This window comes from Pelobates fuscus, chromosome 5, assembly GCF_036172605.1.
Source record: "Pelobates fuscus isolate aPelFus1 chromosome 5, aPelFus1.pri, whole genome shotgun sequence".
NCBI classification, from domain to species: domain Eukaryota; kingdom Metazoa; phylum Chordata; class Amphibia; order Anura; family Pelobatidae; genus Pelobates; species Pelobates fuscus.
The window spans coordinates 142,686,367-142,695,264 of record NC_086321.1 but is presented as its reverse complement, the minus strand read 5'-3'; positions in this window follow the sequence as shown (position 1 = coordinate 142,695,264).

The window sequence follows — 8,898 nt, the reverse complement described above, 5'->3', positions numbered from 1 at the left end:
CGCGGGAGCGTTTCATACCCTGCATCTAACATATTGTTTAGTTGCCTGCGCCGAGGCGTGTTTCTCAATACGTCTGTCTTATTATTTTTATCGCCTGCGCCGAGGCTCATTTCACCTAGCATCCGAGGTGACGTAAAGGTGCCTGCGCAGAGGCTGTTCGGGCATGTCTATTGCATCCTTATTGGTGATCATAGTTTGTGTGCTGTGTTTGGTTTGAGTTGTGTGTGGGTGTCGTTCGGTGGGTGAGGTGTGTATTCCTGGTATCTATAGAGGTGTCTGTCTGCGCCGCGTGCGCTGAATATGTTCTTAGGGCTGTGTGTGGTTCAGTGTTGTGCGGGTGTCTGGGTTGTTACCGTTCAGACGGCGTCTTTCCCGTGTGTCTCGGTCGTGTTTCCCTCTGTCCCGTCTTTTTCCCCTGCTTGTTGTCGTGTATTGTGCCGGGTCTGTTGCTAACTCGTGTGCATCCCAACTTTCTAGTGGGTTTAGTTACGTGTCCCATGCCTCCCGTGGTCCAGGCGGTAACGTGGGTTATATGTGTTACGTTGTTCCGTCTTGTTCTGTCCATGTTTGGCCGTTGTAGCCCCTCGGTAGATTCTCAGGTATCTGTGTTGTGTGTAGTTGGTAAGTCTTGCACGTGTCTCCTTAGCGTGTGGTTGTTCATTGTCTTATTATGCGTCACCTGTCTCGTCGCCTGGTTATGTGGCTATCTTTTGTGTCTGAAGTAATTTTTCGATCGTAAGTGTGTGTGGCCGTGTCCTGGGAGGGTAAGTGGGGGGGTGTGGGTCGGTGGCCTGTTATCCAGTCTCCCGTCGCCGCCCCGTTCCGCTCAGCCCCCGGGCCTCTCGGCTCCCCGCTCTGGCCTGCCGCTTTCTTGCTCGTCCCTCTCGGAGGTGTCTGCCGCAAGGCGGCTTTGGAAGGGGTCGGACGTGAAGTGGCGTAGCCAGTAGAACCAGCGTTGTGTGTAGCGGTCTCTTTGTCGCGTGGTGATGGCTTTCACGTCTTCGAACGTTCGTGTCGCTTCCACTTCTGTTACCCATCGTTTCAGTGGGGGCGTAGCTGTTTGTTTCCAGTACATGGGGATTGTCGCCTTGGCCGCGTTGAGCAGTCTGGGGATGATGGATCTGACGTATGCCCGTGTTGGCATGGTGGTTTTGTGTAGGAGGAAGGCGGCTGGTGTCTCTGGCAGTAATTCATCCATTACTTCGTGTATCGTCTTCCCAATCGCCTCTCAGTATGGACGGATCTTGGGGCACGACCACCAAATGTGCTTGAATGTGCCTACTGCCTCCTCGCATCTCCAGCAGGTGTCCGGCACCTCTGGGTTCCTTGTGTGGAGCATTGATGGTGTCAGGTACCACCGAGTGAGGATCTTGTAGGAATTTTCCTGTAGGCGTGCTGAGCCCGGTGTCTTCTGTATCAAGGTGATGATCGTGTCCCAGTCTGCCTCTGTTATGTGCTCGTCCAGGTCCTCCTCCCATTGTCTGATGCATGGGGGTGCCAGTAGGTATCTGCTTGTGATTAGGGTCAAGTAGATCTGTGATATGGCTCGTGACGGTTCTTGGTCTTGCAGACAGAGGTGTTCGAACGCGGTCGGTTCCCTCAGGAGGGATGGTTTCTGGGGGATGGATCGAGCATATTGCGCCATTTGCGCTCTCTGGAGTGTGTGTGCGAAGGTAAGTGGTCTGTCTGGGAATAGTTCGTGTAGTGGTCGGATGTCGAAGGGGTTCTGGAGGATGTCCTTTATGCGGATGATTGGCTTGTGTCCTATTGGGTGCGGGGTTGGGCCCATGTCCCCTGCCGGGAAGTCTGGGTTGCCTCTCAGTGGGAGGAGTGGGCCGGGGTCCGTCGTCAGGTACTGTTTTGTGCCCTGTTTGTGCCAGACTTGCATGGTGGCCGCCACGAATGGGTTGTTGATGTGTTTGTGTTTGTATGTGGCTTTTGGGATCCAGGGTAGTGTCCTGAGGTCGCAGTTGGTCATGTCTGATTCCAGTTGGGTCACAGTTTCGCGCCGCTTGCCACCGTCCAACTGATGATTCTCGTGAGGTGCGCCGCGTGGTGGTACTTCTCAAAGTCCGGCAGTGCCAATCCCCCCCGGAGTTTGGGTAGGATTAGTTGGGCGTGCGCTATCCGGGGAGACCTGCCTTTCCATATAAATTTGCGGACTTCCGTCTTCAGTGCCGTGAAACATGATGGTGGAGCTGTTATCGGGACTGTTTGGAATATGAACAGTAGCTTGGGAAGCAGCGTCATCTTGACCGCGTTCACCCGTCCCAGCCATGATATGTAATAGGAGCTCCATTTGTGCAGTTCCTTCGTTGCTTTTCTCAGCATTGGGAGGTAGTTTTGGGCGTATAAGTCTGCTGGGTTGGGTGTGAGCCAGACCCCCAGGTACCTCATTCTATGGTCGCACCATCGGTATGGGTGTTGTCTCTGGAGCGTCGCTTTCAATGCGTGGTTGACCGTTAGGTTTAGGATCTCTGACTTCGAGTGATTGATTTGGAGATTCGAAAGTCGGCCATATAGTTCGAATTCTGTCTGTATGGCTCTGAGGGAGGTCTCTGGGTTCGTGACCACAAACAACAGGTCGTCCGCGTACGCCATGATTTTGTGGTGCGTGTTTCCGATCCCCATTCCTTGTATGTCCGCGTTTTGTCTGATCTTATTAAGAAAGGGCTCCAGCGTCATAGCAAACAGTAAGGGTGAGAGCGGGCATCCTTGCCTGGTTCCGTTGAGGATGTGGAACGGGTCCGATAGTGCGCCGTTGATCCTGAGCTTTGCTGACGGGTTAGTGTAAAGCGCCATCACCCAGGTGAGGAACTTCGCCCCGACACCAAATTGTCGCAGTGTTGCGAACATCATGTCCCAGTCTACTCTGTCAAACGCTTTTTCTGGGTCTGTAGACAGGAGTAGTACTGGCGTCTTTATCGTCTTGGCGTGGGCTATGATATTCAGGGCTCTGATGATGTTGTCCCTCACTTCCCTGCCTGGGATGAATCCCGTTTGGTCTGGGTGGATTGACGCGGGGAGCAGTGGCGCCAGTCTGGTCGCGAGGATGCTTGAGGTCTGTGTTTAACACAGATATCGGGCGGTAGCTGGGGCACAGTGTTGGGTCCTTCCCTTCCTTCGGGAGTAGGGTGATGTTGGCCGAGGTGAATTGGGCCGTCGGTGTGGCTCCTTCTTGGATGGAATTGAGTGCCACTAGGAGTTTTGGTGTCGTTACCTGTGTAAATGTCTTGTAGTATTGGAGGGGAAGGCCGTCCGGTCCTGGTGCTCTGCCGGTTTTCGCCCTCTTGATGGCATACGCGATGTCCTCTGGTGTTATGGGTGCTTCCAACGCTTCCCGTGCTACGTCTCCTATGTCAGGCAAGTTCGCGGAGGCCAGGTAGTCCCTGATCTGTTCAGTGATGTTTGTCCGTGGAGCTCCTGGGGCTGTTTGGCGGAGGTTATATAGGTTCTGGTAGTATGCTCGGAATGTTGCGGATATGTGGTCCGGCCTGTGTCTGAGTTGTTGTCTGGCGTCCTTGATTTTCGGGATGTAGAGTTGGGTCCTGCGCTGTTTGAGGAGGTTTGCAAGTAGTCTCCCGCATTTGTCCCCGTGTTCGTGTATCATGTGTTTGAAGTGTTGGTACGAGCGTTGTATCGAGCGGTTGAGATGTGTGGTGAGTTGATCCCGTTTGGCTATCAGGTCCCTATACGTTGTCGCGTCCAGGGTGCGTTTATGTCGCGCCTCCAGGGTTGCTATGTCTCGGCCTAGGTCGAGGATCTCTTGTGTCGCCGTCTTTTTACGTGATGCGCTGAGTGCGATGATCTGGCCTCGGATCACAGTTTTGTGTGCCTCCCAGCACATTAGTGGCGTCACGTCGTCAGTTTCGTTTTCCGCAAAGTATGTTCGTATGGATTCGCTGATTTTATCTACCACTGTCGTGTCGGAAAGCAGCGATTCGTTCAGCCGCCACGACATTTGTTTGGGTCTGAACAGCGGCGATTTCATTCGCATGCGGATTGGGCAGTGGTCTGACCATGTCATCGGTAGGATCTCTGCGGCGGTGAGCAGAGTCAGGTTCGGGTGCGGTGTGAGGAAGTAGTCGAGCCTCGTGTATGTTGCGTGGGTCTTGGAGTAGAATGTGTAGTCGCGGTCTGTTGGATGCAACGCCCGCCAGCAGTCCGCCAATTGGTGGTGATGGAGGAGACGCAGGGTATTCGCATATCTGTTGTGTGGGGTTGCGCTTTGTGGGGACGAGGAATCTTGGTCCGGGTGTAATGCCAGATTGAGGTCTCCGCCTATTATTAGTGTGCCCTCTGTGAACTTCATCAACGTGGTCAGTGCGCGTCCGAGGAATTGGTGTCGCTTTGTGTTTGGGGCATACACATTGGCGAATGTGTATGTTTGGTCCAGGATCGTGCCTTTGGTGAAAACATACCTACCCTGGTTGCATCTGATGGTAGCTTTCTCTGCGTATGGGGTACGCCTGGAGAAAAGAATGCCTACTCCCTGCGTGCGCTTGTCCGGGTTGTTACTGAAGTATCCCACGTGGAAATTGCAGTCTTTCAGGGCCGGTGCTCTTCCCTCTTGAAAGTGGGTTTCTTGCAGGAAGGCTATTGATGCCTTGTAGTGTTTTAGGTCTCGTAATAGTCTCGTTCGTTTTTCCCTGATGTTCAGTCCGTGCACGTTGTACGAGACGATAGTCAGGTCTTCCCTCGCGAATCCGTTTGGCCCCGGGGCCGGCATCTCGCGGGCGGCCAGGGGGGACTGGCGGATTTAGCTGGGGATGGGGTAGAGGGTGGTGGGTAATGTTGGGCTCACGAGTGTTTGTGTGAGATGTGTCGTGTAGTTGTGTGGATGGTGTATCTGTCCTGTGTGTGTGTGCACTGCCTTTGGGGGTCAGTGTCAGTGAAGGGTAATGGACTATTAACCCGTCGGTGCGACTAAGTGTCCGGCCTGTCGGAGGGACCTAGTCGTCTTTAGGGTGTGTACGTCCCTTTCTGCGAAGGGGGCCGTGTGTCCTGGTCCTACGGGGGAGTCCTGCCGTGTGTCTGAGCTTTCCCTACCGAGTCTGTAGGGGTGTTTTGTGTTTTGGAGTATGATTTGGTGTGTGGCTTCCCGTCTCTTTAGTGGCTATGTGATCGGTGCATCCGCTCGTTCTCTCGGTGTGGTGTGTGGATGGGTCGTTTGGTGTACCTAGTGCGTGGTGGTGCTGTTTTCTGAGCTGCCTTATGGTGGTCTGGTGAGGTGGTCGTCCTGTCAGCCTGTGCGCGGGCGCGGCCTTGCCAGGGGGGGGGGGCCTTGCGTAGTTTATGGTGGGCGGTCGTGTGCCGTGATGGTTCGGTTGTTCTCATTGGTTTGTCGGGGTCATGGGGTGGCTGGTCACTCGGGTCTGCCCTGGGGGTATTATAACGTACTTTGTTTAACATCTCTAATACTGATATTGTGAGGCCTGGGGTGGTGGTGGGGTGGTTTTTGCCTGTGCGGCGTCTTAGTGAGTCTCCTTATCGCATCATGCTTTAGGTCCGTCTATCGAGTGTGTGGGAGCGCTAGTCATGGGGCCTGCTGGCGCCGCGTCTGTGGGCGTTGAGGCGCTGTGCGTGCATGGCGGGTGCAGTGTGCATGTGGCATCTTATACATCCTATATATATCGCAATTAGCATGCATGCATAGGTTACAACCCCTTAACTGCATCGTAGTTCGTTTTGTCACCCCTCTTCTGCTCTTGTTGCCTGTGGTCCCCCATTCCCCTCTCTCCGTTCCTGGGGCGCCCCGGGGCTAGCATTAGGGTTGCAGTGATCCCTTCCCTCCCTCCTCCATGCCTTCCCTCCCTCCCCCAACCCCCCCGCCTCTGTCGTGCTCCCATTGTCTCCCCTTTCCCTCCTTTCTTCCCCCTGCCCTCCTTCCTCCCACCTCCATCTGTGTGCTTACTACCGTCTGTGTTCGCACTTTGTGCTTGTGGAGCCCGTGCCCTTCCCTCCCTGCCCTTTTCCCCTGGCCCTCCCTCCCGCCCCTAGTGTGGTTTCATGAGTGCGTGTAGTTCTGCGACCTTCCGGTGTGCCAAGCGGTTTCGTAGAGCTTGGGCATCCGGTGTGAATTCGTCCATAACCTCTCCGGCCCCTTGGCCTGGCCCGACCCGTGCTCCCATTCCCCACCCCAATAGTCCAGTTCCCTCCCTTCTAGTTCAAAGTTGCGGATGGTATTTTGCGGTAGTCCCCTCAGACCTCCCGGTTACCCTATCCTGCCCCAATGTTTCTAGCTAATATTTGTGTGTGCGTCTTTAGTTGGTACTCACAGTTCGGTGTGTTCTCGCTGCCGCCCTTGAGTCCCCCCCTGGTTGTTTGATGGTCTTTTTACCGCTCACGCCTCGCCTGGCCTGGATTCCAGTCGCGGCGGCGTTGGTGCTGGGGCCCTTGAGGATTTTGATCCGGTCTGCGTGGTTGCTGCAGTCCTGGCGGTTGCTGGAGGAATGACCTTGTTAGCCAATCAGGGACCTGTATTGGTGGGAGGCCTAGGGTGCGTAGAAAGCTTGGGACTTCTTCTGCTTTTCTCAGCGTTAGTTGATTCGGGCCCTGTCTGGCTGTCAGGGAAAATGGGTAGCCCCAGCGGTACGGAATTCCTGCTTGTTGTAGCGCCGAGGTCACAGGGCGTAAAGCACGTCTTGCTTGTAGTGTGTAGCGGGACAGGTCTTGGTAGATAGAAATGCTTTGCCCCTCTAGGCGTATGGTTCCCATGCGGCGTGCTGTGCGCAGTATTTCCTCCTTTAGCTGGTAGTTATCCAGGCAGCAAATGATGTCTCTGGGCTGGTCATCTGGGGCCGGCATGGGTCTTAGGGCCCTGTGTGCCCTTACCAGGCCTATTCTGGGTATCTGCTGACCCCCCAGTACCTGTGCGAATAGTTGCCGCAGGATGTCAGGGATATTCTCCGCCGGGCCTCCTTCTCTCACCCCGCGGACGCGTAGGTTCAGCCTGCGGCCGCGGTTGTCCAGGTCATCTACCCATGTGGTTAGGTACGCCATGTCCGCGTCTTGGCTCGTGACGGTCATATTGGTGTGCTCCAGGTCTGTCCGGAGGGCCTTTGTCTCTGCCTCCGCCACAGACATGCGGGCCTCTATGTTAGCCATGTCTGCCCTGAGTTGGGCCACCTCCTCACGTACCACCCGGCCCAGGCGGTCTGAGAGGGCCTCAATGTCCGTTTTCATTAGGAGGTTGGGCAGTATCTCCCTCCAACCCTCCTCCTGCGGCATCTGGGGTTCTGAGCCAGCAGATAAGGCTGGTGAGTGCCTGGCCAGGGTGGATGGAGTGGAGTCCGGCGCTTGGTTTGCGGCCTCCATTTCCGGCTGCGGGGAATGCGCGCGGGTAGCGGGCTGCATGTAGGACCTGATAGTGTGGTCCCCTCCGGGACCCGCGGGCCTCGGGGTGCCTCCCGTGTCGGAGGACTTCTTTGTGTGTCCCATTTGGTGTGTGCTGCGAGCGGGATGAGCGGGTCGGTGCGGTTTCGGTGCGGGCGCCACGAGGAGCTCCGGGTTCACACTGCCATCTTGGCCGGCTGCCGGACACGCCCCCCTATATATATTTTTGTATTTTTTAATTTTTTAAATCAATGGGCCTATTCTATGGGCTTGGGCCTGGAGCTGCAGCTCCATCAGCCCCTATGTTAACCCGACCCTGGTGGGGATAATGAACAGCTATTTCCTTCCTTCTAGCCTGTCGTATATTGAACATGTATAATGTGCATTATGTGACTACAAACGTGTTTGATTCGGATTTGTTTTATAAAACTATTTGTAAAACTTCAATAATTTTTTTCCCCAATATATATATATATTTTTTATTGGTTTATTGCATAAGAGAAAACATAACAGAAAGAAAGAGCTGTTAGTATACATAGTATTCCTTACATTTAGCCGTAGGTACATACAATTAATATTGCTGGTAGGGAAACAATAGTACAGTTTTTACATAGATGGAGACAACTGTCAGTCACATCATACATAAGCGGAAGTATTATAGAAGCATTGAATACAAAAGGAAATCAGCGCTGATTAACAAACAGTATGAGGATAGGCAGCAACCCAAACGAAGGAGACCCCTTAAATCCTTCAACAAATGGGAAAATACAAAGAAATGGGGTAGGGCTGCGCCAGTAACAAATAATTAAATAAAATAGTCCAAAAGAGTCTCAGTAGAGTGACAGTGCTTGATGGAATATAAATGGGTAGATTTTTCCGTAGAAGTGGGTGCGTCCTAGTGTTTCAGGGTATTTGCAAATAGGAAAAACAAGGAGACAGGGCAGCCAGTAGTGCAATACGTCTAAAATCCAGAGGGAAAAATAATAGTAGAAGGTAAAGAACTCACATTTAAAAGAGCTATGGCCAGCTCTGGTGTGAAGGACGAACAGCGATACAATCCTCGCTTGTGGGATATGTGAAGGGAGTGCTTCTGTCAACACCGTCTGATCATCCAAGGCTCCAAATAGGGATAAAAAGAGGCGACATTAGTGCTTTCAATTGGATAAAAGTAAGAGTAACTAAAATAATACTTACAAGTGTAGAACATGCTGATTTTCGAAATTTCACATCTTTTGTCAGTTCTCCACAATCCCCAGATTAGGAAATGAAACCCCATCTTTTTTTTTTTGTGTGTGTGTGTTTTCTACATACCAAGCATTTATTGTCTCATATAAAATAGACACAATGATGTGAAATAGATCAGAGTTTGGGGTTTACGGAAGGATAATGGACAATGGAAGTATGCATTATAAGAACTGTAAAAAATATCTTTTTTTTTTTTTTTACCCCGTACTGATTCCTGCAAGATTATTTCATGTGACCTCACTACCTCCTCTCTTGACTCCCTTCTGATCCAATACATTTACCTGTCATTCTTCCAGCTGTAATACCAACCAATCTGAT